The following is a 17,431-nucleotide window of genomic DNA, read 5'->3' as shown; positions in this document are numbered from 1 at the left end:
TTTGATCAAAATTTAGACACCTGGGTGTAAGAAAGTCAATTTTTTTGAAAAATTTGTGCACCCAAGCATTCAAATCGATTCCTTTATCTTATTAGACCATATAAGACCTTGAATCAAGTCCAAAAGGACCTAAGACACTTGATTGACCATATTATATTATAATCACACACACATATATTGAAATTTGACCCCTCAATGGTCAATTTTCACATTTTCTAACTTTGCACAAATTGTCATTACTTGGCATAACTTAGCCCACTTGGCCTTTTTCTCAACATAAACATACATATTCACATTCACAATACTTTTACATTATAATCTTAGCCCTAGATTACTCATTTCATAAAAATTTCTCACTTAGGCTTAAGATTCACTAATGTCAACAATAATTCCAATAACAAATATGCTCAAATCATAGCCCTTGATTCATTTAATCACATATACATACAATTGGACTAAGATTCCATAAAATCACTACTCAAGTCATGCATGCAACCTTATGGAAACTCATATACACATATATACATAAGTTCTTGGTTCATTACACAAACTCAGAGTATACACAACTTTAACACTCAAGCCAGTCTAGACTCTCTTCTCTTACCTTGATATTGCCCGGTTCTGTAAACATGTAACCATGGTGGTGAGATAAAAATCTCAGTAACAGAATAACTCACTCCAATTGACTATCACATGTAACAATATGGAAGTAAAGCATATTATGTCATTTAAAATTTCATTAACATAATATATATGTCACATATTCCATTCTCAATTTTACATCCATATGTATCCATACACCACTTTCTACCACTTTCACACATAACGTACCATAGTATGATCATTATGGACTAAACCTCCAAATTAACTTGACATGAAACCGTAGGCTTGCCTTAGACTAATGTACACTCTCGTTAGCCTTGAGGTCACCTGAAGTGGTAGAATCACCTGGCCAAAGATGTTCTATCTCATTATCAGACTATGGTTTCCCCTAATACACACAACGGGATGTCGTTGACTCCAACACCTATCACACAGACACTAAGGAGTCTTAAATCTCCAACACCGCACCTCAATAGGCACCAAGGAGATCTTTTCTAGCACTGCATGCATTAAGGAGGTACATCTCCAACACTGCAGCTTGTTGGGCACTAAGGAGAATCTGCCATATGGGCTTATCACCATCTCTCTACTCAAGTGAACTCCCACCCCTATGATCATGCTTTTCAAAACATTTAAGGTTCCTCATCATCACTTTTCACATTTTCTCAAGCATAACTCATATATATTAACATATCATTAGAAGTCACCCATTTTAATGCTTTTATGCTATCAAAAACTATTTCATGCATCATTTACACAATGCTATAAAATATGCTCAATCCAAACAAGTTTATGCACTATATAGCATACTCACACATAGCTACGATAAACAGTCAAACAAAGAAAGTTATTCAGTTACCTCAACCATTCTGTCACTAGAAAGGTTACTCATGGATTTCAACTACCACAATAACTTATCATAAGCTTCCTTTTTCAACTTACACATCCAATATGCCAATCTAAACACATTTGGTACATTTTTGTCATCTGGTTCATTTTGACCAAAAAATCATATTTACTACTTAGAGCTATATTCATCCGTAAACTCTTTTCCATTTATCTATTCTAGGTCCATTACTACCTGATTACTACTTTACATCACCTCAACCAGTCTTATTTCACTCAAACACAATTTCTACCCTAAATTCTCTCTTTAGGGTTAACATTGAGCTTACAAGTTCAAAGCTCTTTCGTTTAGCTTTAAACTAGTCGCAAAGCTCTAATTTAACTTTCAAGAATCTTTTTATTAGTATTAAGCAAGAATCAAACCTTTCAAATTCCACCGGTTCAATTTTTTCTACAACTCATTTTCAAAGAAATTTGTGTAGAATGGAAGGTAAGAGTTTAATGTGGCTTACCTGACAAGTTAGCGATCAGAAGTACCTTCCACGGCTCTAAAATAGCTTGCCCTAGCACACCTTTTACTTTCTCTCCTCTCCTCTCATGTGTTTCAAATTTCTTTCCTCTAAATTTTCTGATATTTCACGACTTAAGAAGTTATTTTTTGGTCCATGCATCGTGGCGCATGCAGTACAAGTTGTGGTGCATGGCACAGTGAGATTAATTGTCACCATAAACACTTGCTTCAACCCAAAACGCACTCTTTCCACCCGTATCTATTCATACAACACACCAATAAGTAGTAATCATCCAAATCTCTAATCCCACGCTAATTACCACTTTACCCTCAATTAACCATTAACTCGAGATTAAGAAATTCAAGATGCCTTCTCCCTTCCTTTTAAGAATTTTATCCCCAAAATTCATAAAATCTTAAACACAAACCTTTAGAAATAGATAAGGATACTATTGCCTCATTCTATCCTCTGTCTCCCAAGTAACATCACCAAGAGCCATACCTTACTAGAAAACTTTAACCAATCGTATGGTTTTATTCCTCAATTGCTTCTCTTTCACATCTAGGATTCTCTTTGGCTCAGCCTTAAAGGTCAAATTCTCCTGGAGTTCAATCTCCTTCGATTCTATCACATGTGAAAGATCAGTTAGTACTTTTTGAGTTGCGACACGTGAAATACGTCATGCATACCTGATAACTGTGGTGGCAAAGTGATCTTGTAGGCAAATGGTCCAATCCTCTCTAGAATTTTGAAAGGACCAATGAATCTAGGAGCAATTTCTCAGCTCTTATCGACCTCCCAATTCCTATCACTAGTATAACCCTTAAAAACACATGGTCTCCTACTAAGAACTCTTTTGCTTATCTGCATAACTCTTCTACCTACTCTAAGCCATCAACAACTTTTTCCTAATTAACTTAATCTTTTGAGTCATCTAATCCACAATATCAAGTCCCAACATACTCATCTCACTCAACTTTGTCCAACAAAGAGATGATTGTATTTCCTTCCATACAACACCTCATATGGTGCCATTTGTATATTGGAGTGATAACTGTTATTGTTGGCAAACTTAGCCAAAGGGAGATAACTATTCTAATTACCCTTCAACTTTAATATACAGGCTCTTAACATATCCTATAAGGTTTGTATGGTTTGCTTTGTTTGCCCATCCATCTGTGGGTGATATGCTGTACTGAATCTCAACTCAGTACCCATGTCACACTAAAAAGCTCCCTAGAACTTAGAAGTAAATCTCAAATCTCTATCAAAAATTATACTCTTTAGCACACTATGTAGCCTTACCACTTCTCGGATATAGATCTCTACTAACTTTTTTAGAGAATCACTAATCCAAATAGCCAAGAAATGAGCTAATTTCATGAGTCTATTGACTATAATCTAAGTGGCATCATGTCTTAATTGAGTTCTTGGCAACCTAATTATAAAATCCATGAAAATGTTATCCTACTTCCACTTAGAAATATCTAATGGTTGCAACATCCTAATTGGTCTTTAATGCTCTATTTTAACCTTTTGATAGATCAAACACTAAGTCACAAATTCCATAACATCTTTCTTCATACCATGCCACCACCGATATCATTTCATATCCTGGTACATCTTTGTAGCTCTCGGATGGATTGTGTATTTACTACAATGAGCCTTATTGAAAATGACTTTCCTCAGATCTAGATCATCAGGCACACAAATCCTATCTCAGTAAACTATAAAACCATCATTATTGAAATTGAAATCAACTGCTTGATTCGCTTCAATCTTTTTTTAATTCTTAGAAGGTTCTCATCTTCTAGTTGTGCCATTGTTAATTCCTTCTAGAAATCATTGTTGTCTTAGGTACATCCACTATACTAACTCTTAACTGATGATACCCTAACGTTAAGTCAATCTTAGAAAAGACTGAGGCACCAGGCAACTGATCTAAGAGATCATCTATCCTTGGCAAAGGATACTTGTTCTTCACAGTCACCTTGTTGAACTACCGATAGTCTATACAAAGACGTAGACTACCGTCCTTCTTCCTTACAAACAATAATGGTGATCCCTAAGGTAATACGCTCGGTTTGATGAATTCTTTCTCTAGCAAGTTTTTAATTTGCTTCTTTAACTTACCCAATTCTGATGGTGACATTCTGTATAGGGCCTTCGATATTGATTTCCAATAATCACATCTATTCCTTTCATAGGAATACAAATCATATTAGTCTTGGAAACTCTATCCTCAAATTAAATCTCTACCTTTTGGCAAGTTTTACTTATAATACTAGATGATCCAGAAGGTGTCATTACTCTTATAAGCACAAGAAATTCTTGCAAAGACAAATTCAATCTATCTACACACTCCTAAGATACAAAGGAATGAGTGGCACGTAAATCAAATGGTGCCTCTACTTTGTGACCATTAACAAAAATTGTACCTCTGAGTAGCTTTGGAAAGGCTCTGGCCTCTTCCTACGTAACTGTGAATACTCAGCCAAGAATTATAGATCTCTGCTCAATCCCCTTAACTCTGCCCTCTAGGCATTATCTCACTATGTATCCTGACTTGCCACACTTGTAACAAGCCCAACATCTTTCTGAATGAGATCTGCCACAAATGTTGCATTGGGTGTCCTTCCAGTACTCAGAGTCAGAGCTAGAACATTCAATGCTTGGCTTGAGGACTATGGAGGCCCAATTCTCACACTTCCACCTATCTGCATTGACCCTTTATGCATAGGTCAAGATTAAGATCCTCTACTGAAACCTCTCCTTCTAGAAGAATTGGAGATGAAAACCTATTAATTAGACCTAAAGGAGATGAAAACCTTCCCATACTATCTCACCTCCTCTTGGTATTTGCCTCTCTGCCATACCTAACTGCTATCCTCAGCTTGTGGCACATCTCCTCATATGTCATCACATCTAATAGGGAAATCTATTGTCTGTACTCAAGTCTCATCTTTTCAAGTAATCTGTCAGCTTTCCACTTTGAATAACTACTGTGTTGGAGATACGTGGAGTAAGTTAATAGATTATTGAACCTCCTTATGAACTCTTTTTCATCTAGGTCTCCCTGCCTGAAAGCATAAAACTCCTCTTCCTTCTTGGTTCTGAATGAGACTGGGAAATATTGATCAAAGAAAACTTCCTACCACCTCTTAGTAGCACTCACTAGCTGCACTGTGGTAAAGATAACCTTATGCTTAAAGGTCCAAATCACCACCTCAAAGATGGTTTCTAGTCACCCAATCTAGAGCTCTGCTTCCCCTTCTTTCATGCTTCTATCAAATGTCAGTATGTTAAACTGAACAATCATTTTCTAAGCACGATCAATAGATGGATCAGTGTTAGTAATCTCCATTCTGCTACCTAAACCCTCAGATAGTCTATGTCTATTATGTGCTTCCTCACACACCGAAATATTCTGAGCTTCAACTCTCTCTTCTTGCTCTCTACCTCTTAGGATCGTGTCATGATCCCTAACCATCTATCTTTTGTCCACCATATCCTCGAGCTCTTTAAGTAGCTCATCATGTCTATCCCTTTGTGGCTGAACTGGTTGAACTTCTAGCTCCTGCTCCTCCTCAATAATCTATCTAGATACAGCAGTTCTAGCACGAGTGCCTCTCATACTATACTATTTTCTCCCCTGCCAAGAGTTGTGTAATGAATAAGGATAAGTTGCCATATCTCTAAATGAGTGCATCAATCATAATTAGGTCTTGAAACTTGAGAAATTGATTCTAAAATGTAACCTTCCCCTATATACTCCAGATACAGGAGACGATTACCAGAGTTACTACATCACACGTTACATTAAAAATTAAACATCTCATTTGAAAAGCTTTGGCTAAAGATTTATTTTGTAAAGCCATCCAAAATCATAACATATCAAAGAATAAACAGCGAAAGCAAATCACACATTTTTCTAACGCGTTGTGGACACCTCCCATAAGCATTCCCATTTCACTTGCATGTGCTGAAGCTTACAAAAATTAGGTTGGGATTTGGTTAGTGCATCGCAATGTGTAATATATGGGCCGTGGTATATGGCACAGAGCCACACACTCAACCTATTCTGTGTCATGTACCATGACATGTGACACCGTGCGCCTATCCCAATTTTTGTTGTTATTTTGACAGCAAAAATGATGAACTTCCAGTGTGCGTCGTTTTCACATACAACATCCAATCGAAGTGATTCAAGCACCCACACGAAGCTTATCTCATAAGCTAGCTAATAAGATAAGTTTGGATACGATCTAATAGTCTGATCAAAATTTGGATGTTCGAGTGCAGCAGGTCATTTTGTTTGAAAAGTTTGCGCACTTAAGTGCTCAAATCGATTCCTTTCTCTCATTAAACCATACTAGGCCTTGAATCAAGAGTAAAAGGACCTAATGCACTTGATTGACTACAATTCATCATAATCATACACATATATCAAATTTTGACCCTTCTATGGTCAATTTCCACATTAATCAACTTTACACTAATTGCAAACACTTGGCATAACTTAGCCCACTTGGCCTTTTTCTAATCATATTCATATACATACATATTACAACATATTTATTACTCAATCTTAGCCCTCAAATTACTCATTTCATTATAATTTATCACTTAGGCTTAAGATTTACCAATATTAACAACTTCTACACAAAAATAACCAAATCATAGCCCCTTAATTCATTTCATCATATATACATACAATTGGGCTAAGATTCCACAAAATAACTACTCAAGTCATGCATGCAATTCTATGCCAACTCATATATACATATATACACAAGTTTCTTAGTTCAGTTCATTCTACAACTCTAAGTTCACATGACTTTCAACAACTCAAGCTAGCCCAAACTCTCTTCCCTTGCCTTGATCACTACTCGGTCCTGTAAATATGTAATCACAGGGGTGAGATAAAAATCTTAGTAATAGAATAACTCACTCTTATTAACTATCACATGCAACAATATGGAAGTAAAGCATAGTATACCATTTAAATATCATTAAAATAGCATTTATATCACATATCACATTTCCATTCATATTCATATAACACATATCTATTCCCTACTTTTCATCACTTTTATATTCCATAGCATCTCATAAGCACGATCACTACCGACTGAACCTCTAAATCACCCTGACATGAAACCATAGGCTTGCCTTAGACCAATTTATACTCTTATTGGTATTGAGGTCACCTGCAGTGGTAGAATCACCCTGCTAAAGATGTTCTAGTGCACATACGGACTATAGTCTTCGCCAATACACACAATGGGGTGTCATTGATTCTAACATTGTAAGAGACAGATACTAAGGAGTCTTACATCTCCAACACCGTACCTTAATAGGCACTAAGGAGATATTCTCCAACACTGCACTTTATAAGGCACTAAGGATAATTTTCTCTAATACTGTACCTTATAAGGCACTAAGGCTAATTTTCTCCAATACTGCACCCTGCCCAGCACTAAGGAGCATATGCCATATGGTCTTATTATCACCTCTACTTAGGTGAACTCCTACCCCTATAATCATGCTTTTCAAACCATTCAAGGTTCTTCATTTCCACTCTATATACTTTCTTACACATAACATATATATATAATACATGCCATTTGAAATCACACATTTCAATACTTTGTTTCAATCAAAAGTTGTTTCATACAACAATCACACAATGCTATAAAACATGCTTAGTTCAAAATCATTTCATACACTATATAGCATACTAACACACAGTTATAATAAACAATTAAATAAAGGAAGTTATTCAATTACATCAACCCTTCTGTCACTAGAAAGGTTACCTATGGATTTTAAACACTGCAATAGTTTATCTTAAGCTTTCTTTCTGTACCCATAGGTTCCACTATGCCAATCTGAACACATTTGGCACATTTTAGTCATTTGGTCTATTTTAAGAAAAAACTTACATTTACTACTCGGGGCTATATTTATCCTTAAACTCTTTTCCATTCATCCAATCTAAATCCATTACTACTCGATTATTGCTTTGCACCACCTTAACTAGTCTTATTTCTCTCAAAAAAGATTTTTACCTTAAATTCTCTCTCTAAGGGCCAAGTTGAGCCTATGGGTTCACAGCTCTATTGTTTAGCTTTAAACTAATCACAAAGATATAATTTAACTATTGAGAATGTTTTTATTACTATTTAACAGGAATCAAACCCCTCAAATTCCACCAATTCAATTTTCTTATAACTCATTTTCAGATAAATTTGTGTAGAATGAAAGGTAAGAGTTATACATAGCTTACCTAATAAGTTATCGATCAGAAGCACCTTCCAATGGCCTAAAATAGCTTGCTCTAGCTTCTCAACCCTTCTTTTTTCCTCCTCTCGTGTGTTTCTAAATTTCACTCCTATGAAATTTTTGAATTTCATGACTTATGAAGGCATTTTTTGGTCCTTGTGCCACAATGCATGTAGCACAAGCCATGGCGTGTGGCATAGTGATTTGTTCTTACCACGCACACTTGCTTTGACCAGAAATGCACTGCTTCCACCTGAACCTGGTCATACAACATCCCAATGAGTCAAATCATCAAGTAATCATCGAAATCACTAATTCAACACTAATTTTCACTCAACCCTCAATTAACTACTAATCATAGGATTAAGAAATTCAGGATGTTACGCTAGCAATGCAATTTGTTACCAGTACTCAAGTCTCATCTTCTTTATTACTGCTATATTGGAGATATGTGGAATAAGCTAATAAATCATTAAACCTCCAAATAAACTCTTCCTCATCCAGGTCTCCCTATCTGAAAGTATGTAATTCTTCATCCTTCTCAGTTCTAAATGTGACTAGGAAATACTGATCAAGAAGATCTTCTTGAATGTATCCCAACTCAACTAAATACTACCGATTGACCTTATAGAATCCTACTACCTCTTCTCGCTCTCTACCTCTTAAAATCATGTCATGATCCTTAATAGTCTGCCTTATATCTACCACCATATCCTTGAGCTCCTTAAGCAGCTTATCATTTCTATCTCTTTGTGGCTAATTTGATTGAACTTTTGGCTCCTACTCCTCCTCAACAATCCATCTAGACACAGCATTTCTAGTACAAATGCCTCTCCTCATACTGTACTATTTTCTCTCCTCCTAAGGATGAAAATAAGAAACACAAATGACATCAAGGAAAGAGTTGTGTAATGAACGAGTATGAGTTGCCATATCTCTAAATAAATGCAGTAATCACAATCAGGTCTTAAAACTCGAGCAATTGATATGAAAATGTAATCCTTACTTGCATCCACTTGATATAAGAGAAGATTAATAAAATTACCACTTAAACACACCAATTAGTAATCAAAGGATTTATTTGAAAAGCTTTGGCCAATGACTTGTTTCGCAAAATCATCAAAACCATATTATATTTGAGTAACACACAATTGAAGCCATTCATATGCATTCACATCACTCATTGCATGCCATAAAAACCACAAAATCAAGTTAAGAGTTAGGTCATTATTGCGGCATGTAGTACATGTGTTGCGAAACGTGGCACAAGGCTAATTAAGGTTTGAAGTGTGTTACAAGTTAAAAGGTGTATGGGATAGATTTAAACTCAAAACTAATTAAGCTAATTAACCTAATTCTAGGGTGAATGGAATGGATGTGCGTAAACCTATTTAAAGTAGGAACTCTTATGTGGAATTGATCACTATACTTGTTTGATTACAACCTAACTAATTTGGTTTCTTCTCTCATCTCTTTAGTATTAGTGACTTAGTTATATTAACCAAGACTTAGCTAATACCTTGATCAACCCCAATCCAAGATTATGGTCTTAGAGTGAGCCAAAGAAAAGCTAGCATTAACCCTAACCAAAGTGTTAGAAACATGAATCAATTAAGTCAAGCACATGTAAGGGAATCAACATGCTCAAGATTATGGTTTATGAAGATATACACATGCATTTAAGTTGACAAGATTATGACAAACAAGAAAACATGTTAGACTCATCAAACTAACCAAGATTATGAATCAACTTGAGGAGGCCAAAATCAAGATCTCAAAGTAACAAAACTCAAGTAGCAACAAGCATCTCTCAATAATATGAATCATCACTTAAAATTACAAGATCAAAGAGTCATACAAATTTATAATTCTAGAGAGAGAAAGTAGAGAGAAGAAATTTAAAACTAGCTAGAAAATAATATAAACTCAAGGTTTCCTCCTCCTCATAGTAGCTCCTTTAAGAACCTAGCCTTGTATTTTCAAGTTTTCTTCAAGATGAATCTTTAAATCCATGGCTGATTTTCTCATGACTTTTTCCTAAGGAAGACAAGGTTTAATCCTTAAGAAAACTATTAGGTTTTTTAGAGGAATAAAATAGGAAGAGAATGGTGGTGGTTTGGTGAAATTTGATGGTTAGATTGAAAGATATGGAGGAAAGAGAGTAGAAGTGTAGAGAGAGAAGTGAGACAACTTAAAGAATATAAAGATAAAGATTCAAAATGTGGGTGAATGATCTAAAAATTTAACCCTAAGCCCTCTCTAAATGTGCTTTGGATGAAATTTGGGTAGGAGACTTGCTAAACAAGTTTCCAAAAAACTTAAAACAAGTCATTAGGTTAAGTGAGGTTAAGGGTAGTCTAGGTTGCAAGTCAACTTGGGTGATAATTCCAATGTTACTCTTCTAATCCCATATGTATATGGACAGGTTAAGAACTTGTGTTCCCCTTAAAAACCTTGGAAGTCACACCTAAACCATGCCTAGAATCAGATCTGAATTCTCTTCAAAGCTTCTTAAATGCATTACAACTATCTTGAACTTTGATAAGTCAACTTGATCCCTTGTGTGCAAGTGCATGGAAACTTCATGTGTGCCTCATTGGCCTTGATAAATCACACCATTTTGAAGTCCATTTAGGTCTGAAAATTTCTTCTCAAGCTTCCATATGTGCCAAGCCAAGTCTTGAACCAAGCCTTTTTCATGCAAAGTGTCACCTAAGGCAACAACATGAAATTTGACTAAGTTATTTTACACATGTAATAATTATGAAAATATTTAAACTCCAATATCTTGTTGCATATATTTTTAAAATTCATTCAAAAATTCACAAATACATATAAAAAAATTAAGGTGGTGATGCATGGATGCAAATTAGGTCAAACTAGCCAAATTGGCAAGTCAACCTAAAATGTTGACTTTTTAACTTTAGGTCCAAATGTGACTTTAAGACTAAATATTTCAACCCTAATAAACCTAAAACTAATGAACACATCAAATTCCCAATTTTCCCTTGAATTCCTAATAAATTGCAAAATGACCAAACTACCCCTAATGTGCACATTTTCTCACTAAAGCTCAAAACCCTAATTTAACACCTAGAATGCACATTTTAGGGCTTTTTTTATCATGAAATGTGGTCCTAAATGCCTAAGAAAAATGTGTGACAAATATGACCTATCATCTATCTCACTTCCGGACCATGGTTTCCTCCAATACACACAATGCGGTGTCGTTGACTCTAACACCATATCAACAGACACTAAGGAGTTGTATTTCTCTAAAACTACACCTTACTAGGCATTAAGGAAATCTTCTCCAACACTACACCTTAAAAGGTACTAAGGAGGTATAATTTTCTAACATCACACCTTGTCGGGCACTAAGGATAATATGCCATATTTTCTTATCACCACTTCTCTACTTGGGTGAACTCCCACCCCTATGATCATGCTTTTTGAACCATTTACAGGTTCCTAATCATCACCTTTCTCTCAGATATACATATACACATTTTATAGCAAACTATACAGATTTCATCATTCATTTAACCAAAAGTTCTTTTTATGTAATAAACATTCAATACCACAAAACATGCTCAGTTCAAAACAATTTTATACACTATATATTATACTCACATACAGTTATAATCGATAGTCAAACAAAGAAAGTTATTCGATTATCTTAACCCTTCTATCACTAGAAAGGTTACCCGTAGATTTCAACCACCATTATAGCTTATCACAAGCTTCTTTTCTCAACTCATCCACCCAATATGCCAATTTGAACACATTTGGCACATTTTAGTCATTTGGTCCATTTTGACCAAAAATATATTTTCACTACCTAAGCTATATTCATCTATAAACTCTTTTTCATTTATCCATTATAGGTCTATTACTATTTAATTACTACTTTACATCACCTCAATCAATCTCATTTTACCCAAATACAATTTCACTCTAAAATCTCTCTCTTTGAGGGCCAAAATTGAGCTTACAAGTTTCGTTCAGCTTTAAACTAGTTGCAAAGCTTTCATTTAACTCCCAAGAACCTTTTTATTTTTGTTGGGCAAGAATCAAACCCCTAAAATCCTACCTATTCAATTTCCCTATAAATTACTTTCAAAGAAATTTGTGTAGAATGGAAAATAAGAGTTATTTGTAGCTTACCCACTAAGTTATCGATCAGAAGCACCTTCCAATGACCTAAAATGGCTTCCCCTAGCACTTCAACCCTTCTTCTCTCCTCCTTCTTGTGTGTTCCCAATTTTTGTCCTCTAAAATTTATGAAATTTCATAACTTAAGAAATCATTTTCTGGTCCATGCACTATGGTGCATGCAGCACAAGCCATGGCACATGGCACGGGGAGATTTATTCTCACCACACATAGTTGCTTCAACTCTAAATAGAATCCTCTCGCCCGTATCTATTCATACAACATACCAACAAGTCAAATCATCACACATTCACCTAAATCTCTAATCTCACACTAATTACCACTTTACCTTCGGTTAATAGCTAATCATGAGATTAAAAAATTTAGGATGTTACATATATCCCCTTAATATGCAAAGCATAACTTAATTCAATTGAGTAGACACCTTAACATAATGAGAATAGAGAGAAATGACAAGAAAAAAAATGAAACAATAGAATTAAATGAGCTAGGCAACTTTTATTCTTGTCTTTCTTTTGTTTTTCACATTCTTTTCTTTTTCTTTTGTTTTCTTTTCTAGCAACTTTGTTTTTTTTCTTTTTCATATATTTCTCTCTCTCTCTGTCTTTCAATCTTTCTTTGCTTTTCTTTTTCTTTTAGTTGCCCCTAACTCTTTAAAAATAATGGAAATAATAGATATAATGGTGTGATAATGAAATATAAAGTAATGCATAGAAAAATGAATAAAGACATCCACTCGCTTAATCTAGAATATGCAATATATATTAAAAAGATATATAAAAGTGTAGCATGCATCCCTTGGGAAAATAAGGTGAATATTTATTTTTGAAAAGAATGAAATCAAAAGCTCAAAGTAGCTAACAAAAGATAATTAATAGAAATGGGTTGGTTTTTTTGACTCTTGGCTATTTTTATAAATGCCATCTATCATCTTCCATCAAGCAAGTGCAAGAAATATGGCCTTAAATAAGAAGTAAAATAAATTCTAGAGGTAACATCACTAAGAAACCAATCACACATAAGTGTCTGGCTTCTTCTATGAAAGGGTAATGTGCTACTCGAATTATAATTCAAGGTAAAAGAATGTTCACTTTACACCAATTCAATCCTAAAAATTACTACATCTCAAAGTATTAAAGTATTCATTCAAAGAGCTAGGTCAGTTGGATCATGTGTTTTGATGATTACAAAACTAAGAGAAGAGATATTTGTTATGTGTGCAGATATAAAGAATCATGGATGAAGAAAAAACCTATAGAGCATGAAGAATCAAGAGAAGAGGAAGAATTTTAGGATAAGTTACTTTAATTCTCTTAGATTCAATGTGAAAACTTAGAGAGCTTAATCAATTTTCATAATCTTTGAATGAATGCATCATGTGTCTCTTTTATATGCATTAAGACTTATCTAAGTAAGTTAAAGCTTGCAAACAATGTCCTTTTTGCATGTTGATTTCCATAAAAGCTATTTGTATGGTGAATGATAGAACCACATATGATTCTGCAGGTTATTTATGAGTTTTTGCACGTTAGGCATACTGACTGCTAGATCACGTGAGTATGAAGAAGTGATTCACGTGTGATTAGGCACTTGTGTCATGTGATGCCTTAAGCTTTGGTTTTGCATGCAAAACCACACGTGAAAGGCTTTATTGTCCATGTAAGTTTTAGCATTTGGGCTTCATTGTATTATGACAAATTGTAAAACCACGTGTGATACTGATAGTAGCCATGCATGATTTTTCACTTGTTAAACAATCACACTTTGGTTTGTTAAGTCTTAAATCTTCTCAAGCCAAGATAAAATTGTTTATATATATGATCATTGATTCACAAGTCTATATCTCTTGATCATGTAAAATCTTGCTTGAGTTATGTATTGTTCCACATGTGAATATGCATCAAACAAGTTTATGCATTAATGCTTGCAATTTCATGCGTGATATCATTCTGGTTCCATGTGAGTTTTGATCACATAAAATGACATTGGCATTCCGCAAACCATTTCATGCATGAGAGAGTAGAGGTTCCACATGTGGTTTGTCATACAGAATTGATGATAGTTTCTTATGTGCAAACCATGCATGAGACCTAATAGTGCACTCATAAATTTTAGCACATAGAACTGAATGAATATTCAAAAGTGCTAAACCACACAAGAGAGAAATGAGGTACTACATGAGTTTTAGCACACGGAATTGAATGAATATTCATAAGTGCTAAATCACACAAGAGAGAAATGAGGTAACACATGAGTTTTGGCATATAAAACTGAATGGTTATTTCGAAGTGCAAAACCATGCATGAAAAGACAAGGTTTTCACGCTTGATTCATCATATTCAATATTCTAAAACTTCTTCAGTGCAAAATCACGCATAATTATACCAATCACTCATAAGAAAATGCACTAACAGATAGAATCACTGCTCCAATTGTAACATCCTAAATTTCTAATCCTGTGTTAATGAATGATTAGGAGTTGAATTAGTAATTTAATGTGGGGTTAGGGTTCTAGATAGTGAAATGTTATATTGACTTCTTGGAATATTATATGAATAGATATAAGAGGAAGAATGAGGTTTTGTGCTAAAGTGTGTGAGTGCTATGAGAATTTCCCTTATTGTGCCATGTACTATGGCAGAGGATAGATGCACCATGACTCATGGAATAGAATTATGATCAATTAGAACATGGAGCAACTTGTGAAATCGAAGGAAAGAGGAGAAAAGGGAGATCTAGTGTGGAAAAGAGTGAGGGCTTCACTAGGGCATTGAGTTTTGGGAGTAAGGATGGCATTTTTGACCTATTATTTATCGGGTAAGTCTCGTACTGCCTTAACCTCTGATTTTACCTTATTTTCTCTTAGTTTTAACTAGTGATAAATTGAATTTGAAAGTTTTAAGGGGTTAATTTCTTACCCTATAGTAATAGAAAGGTTCTCCAGAAGTAAACTAGTACTTTGAGACTGGTTTGAGCCAAAATGATAAAGCTTTAATGTTATAGGCACAATTTGCCCTAATCTAGAGAGAGTAGTAAGAGAATGTGTTTGTGAGGGAGTTAAAGCTTGTTTTAAGGGGTAATTGATTGTGATATACGTGAACAAATGTGAATTATGGAAGTGATAGTGGTTTGATGTTTAGTTATGGTAAATGGCACCTTTTGTCAATAAAGTTATTAACACTGGGTGCCTAAATTGTGTCGATTCTAGCATGTGACATGTGAATTACAAAAAGAGCTTGAATAGGGTTATTGGAATATGGGTAACCCTTTCTATTGAACAGAAAGGTTGAGGTAACTATATAGTTTATTATGTTTATTAACAGTTATAACTGTGTAAGAGTAAATATGAAATTGTTGTTTTATGAGCTTTATGCATGATTGAGCATTGTAAATGCTTTTAGCATGAAATTGAATTTTGAAATAAAATTTAATGATTTCTAAGCTTTGTTTGATATATATGTATATATATATATATATGGTGGAAATTGTGGAAAGAAAGCATTGAAAGTTGTGTGGAAAGTATGATCATAAGGGGTAAGAGTCCACCCAGGATATGCGGGGATATGTGTGTATACAGAGGTGTGAGTGAAAAAATTCATATGGTCGGACTGGCACTATGGGACATCTGGTGCAGCATATTGCGGGATGGTATCATAGGTAATCCTATATAGCATATATTGGGACTGTTACCATAGGACATCCAGGCAGTCTGGCAACTCCTTAGTGCCTATTAGGGTGCAGTTATGAGTCAATAATGTCTTTATCACAAGTCTGTGAAATGAGAGAAACCATAGACTATAGGTGGGTTAGATTACCTTTAGCTAGGTATTTCTACCATCGAAAGTGTGCTTAGGTCAACAAGTGATTGATCCAATAGAGCTTATAGTTTCATGTTGGGGAGCTTTAGAGGATCGGTGGATAGATGTTCATGCTAAGGTGTAAAAGTGTGTGAAAATGATATATATGTGAAAGTGGTTATTTAAGCTATGTTATAATACATACATATGCTATACTATGGTTTTTATTACTTTGACACGGTTGTTTGTGTTAATATACATGAATGAACAATATTGGTTGTTGAGATTTTTATCTCACCCATGGTTATTTATATTTTTTAGGTTATAGCATTAGTGGTTCAAAGGGTAAAGACATTGGCTGAGTTAAGATCTCTCATTAAAGCCTTTATAAGAATTTGGTGTAATGAACTTGTATGTTGTTAGTTATGAATGTGTGTAAGTTGCCTTATGATTCGAGACATGTGCCTAATGGGATGAATATTGTGTTTGCTGGTTTTAGGTCCCTAGCCTTGTGTATATGTGTGTATGTGATGAAACGATAATATGTGCTAGTGGATGGAGGGTATTGTGTGAAGATATGACAAATGTGTGAAGTGCATTATGAATTTGGCCTTGTATAAGATTGGGAAGATGAAAATTTCATTTGGCCTAATATTACTACAAACTTTGGTTGATTTATTTCACTAGATAACTTTCAATTAAACTTAAAATTATTTCTTAGGAGATGACCTAGGGTTGACCCTATATTGCATTAAGGTCGGCTTTAGTTTAATTTTAAGGATGAGCAACTAAATCCCTATCAATGATCAAACCCTAGATTAAGGAATCTAATCATTTAATAAAAAGAGAAGAGGATAGGAAATAAAAGAATTTAGCTATATTGAAGCACAAGACTCATCCTCTATCTTCATCTCTCTAGAATTCCACCAAGAAACTTAGCCAATCTTCATCATCTTCAAGAACCCTAGGTTGGAAACTTGTTGACTGAAATTCATAGAATTTGGGATGAAGAAAATGAGCTTAAAACCTTGTGAAATAGAAAGGGATGGAACAAAAATGAAGAGAGGAGAAGAATGGTATGAGTTTTGTGGAAGTTTGGTGGCTGAAAATGGAGGTTAAGGTGATGGAAAATGAAGAACAAAAGAGAGAAAATGAAGAGCACTATGAACAAAAGAGAGAAAATGTGGAAGATGAATAAGATGAGTGTTGGAT

This window comes from Prosopis cineraria, unplaced genomic scaffold (genome assembly GCF_029017545.1).
Source record: "Prosopis cineraria cultivar Desert tree isolate PC_DT_omini unplaced genomic scaffold, ASM2901754v1 PC7, whole genome shotgun sequence".
Classification (NCBI taxonomy): domain Eukaryota; kingdom Viridiplantae; phylum Streptophyta; class Magnoliopsida; order Fabales; family Fabaceae; genus Prosopis; species Prosopis cineraria.
This window is presented reverse-complemented; position numbering follows the sequence as displayed.